The following is a 2134-nucleotide window of genomic DNA, read 5'->3' as shown; positions in this document are numbered from 1 at the left end:
GCCTACTGACGCCTGTGAAGACCAGCGAGCCACATGACTGGAGCGTGCATTTGGGCGGAGTCGATGGGACGAGGGAGACGCAGACAGGAAGCAGAAAGGATTGCATGAGGGGGAATAAATCGTCTTTCTCTCCCATCATCCTCCTCTTCTTCTAGAGACTATTTCCCAGGAGTGAGTCCTCCTCATCGGCACATTGACTCTTTGAGTTTTTATTTCCATCAGAGTGTCGTTTCTACTAAACCAAGAGTCATCTTGTAATTTACTGTCCAGAGTTCTTTGGTCTTAGTTCTTTAAAAGTTAATTCTACTATATTTTATTCCTTAAGTACATAAATGAAAGTGTCATTTGATTCATATTATCAAATACATCATGCTTGTGTCTTTTTTTTTTTTTATTGTGATATAAAAAAACCGTATGTGTTAATTTGAAAAAAGAAACTCAACGTTTGCATTCAGTGTTTTGGTTCACTGCTGATCTCGTGCAGTAGTTTGTCCACAGGTTATTTTTATTTTTTGTTTTCCATTTACACACAAAGCACTGACGGCAACTGTCTCGACAATTTCACACTGTTGGTGAGTTTGGAGTTATGCATTTCTGTCTGAGTGAAAGGATATCTCGCATACGCGATGTCCTAGCTGCTATGGTTATTTATTACCCATCGTTTTAAAACCGGTTGAAACCAGTCGGCCATGAGACTCAAAGGGGGGATTAAACCCTATCAGTAGTTGGGTAAAGAAAAGACATGAAATGAGCATTTCATCAGTTTTAAAGGTCCCATGACATGGTGCTCTGTGGAGGCTTTTCTATAGACCTTAGTGGTCCCCTAATACTGTATCTTAGGGGGTGGGCCCTTATGACCTCATAAGGGGCAAGGAGATTTTTTTTTTTGGTTAATAAACCTCAACGTGACATTTTCATGCCACGGGACCTTTAATACGGACGTCAGATAGAACTTGTGAAGTCCCAGCTCTTAAAACAATGATGCTGTTTTGACTTTGGATCTTCTTCATTTCACTTTAACGTACCTCAACGCTCAAAGGCTTTTTCTTCTCTCTAAGGCCGCAACTAACGATTGTTTTCCTTGTCAATTCAATCTGTTGATTATTTTCTAGATGAATGAATTAGTTGTTGGGTCTATAAAATGAATAAATGTGGATCAGTGTTTCCCCAAAGCCCAAGACGACGTCTTCAAATGTCTTTTGTCCACAACTCAAAAGATATTCACTTTACTTTCACAGAGGAGAGAAGAAACTCACATGTAACAAGTTAAACTGTACTTTTCATAAAACAATGGCCCTATTAATTATCAAAATAGTTGGCAAATAATTAGTCAACTTGACAAATTGACAACGTATCGATGGATCATTGCAGCTGTACCTCTCTCAGCAGTTTAAGCTTTTATTTTGACAGGCTGACGTCTTCAGTTTGTTCTATCTGTTCAGTTTTTAATGATTCCTAATATTCCTGACTTTAAAGTTGTGTCCATTAAGACAAACATTGCATGGCATGACCACACACACACACACACACACACGGATCAGAGTGAAGTTCCTTCCTAGCGTGGCCATGCCTGTGTATGCTCCACCTGTGATCAAACTCTTCAAAAAAGTAACAAACATGAACTGAAAGGATGAAACATTTGAGTATTTATTTGTAGGCTACAAAAAGAAACCTATTCAGTAAGTTAATAAAGATTTAAAAACCTCTGGCTTGTTCTAGTCATTGACTCCAGCTTTCACTCGCACACACACACTTGCACGGCCTTTAACGTGTGCCCACTGGCATTGTACAGCTCATTTCTGCATGAAAACTAACAAAACGGGGAAGTTGAAAGCCCACTGGGGTAAATGAGGTGTTGAGATTGTCAACACTCTAGTTGTGTGCGTCTGATGTTCAGATTTCTGCCATGCGGCACCAGAAACACACACAAACAAGGCTCATCTTGACGGGATGAAACCGAGACAATGGAATGAAATACCAATGCTCACAAAAACATGGCGACTATAACACAAGCTGTCAAAAACCAAATGCTTCACAGTACAGACAATGGCGTGAATCATGAACAACTCAAAGAGTGAATCTCCGACACCTGAGGCAGCCATTTAGCATCAGTCACACCCGTGTTTTGTAGAGT

Source organism: Etheostoma spectabile, unplaced genomic scaffold (genome assembly GCF_008692095.1).
Source record: "Etheostoma spectabile isolate EspeVRDwgs_2016 unplaced genomic scaffold, UIUC_Espe_1.0 scaffold270, whole genome shotgun sequence".
In the NCBI taxonomy this organism is placed as follows: Eukaryota; Metazoa; Chordata; class Actinopteri; order Perciformes; family Percidae; genus Etheostoma; species Etheostoma spectabile.
The sequence above is the reverse complement of the archived record's forward strand: the minus strand, read 5'-3'. Positions refer to the sequence as shown.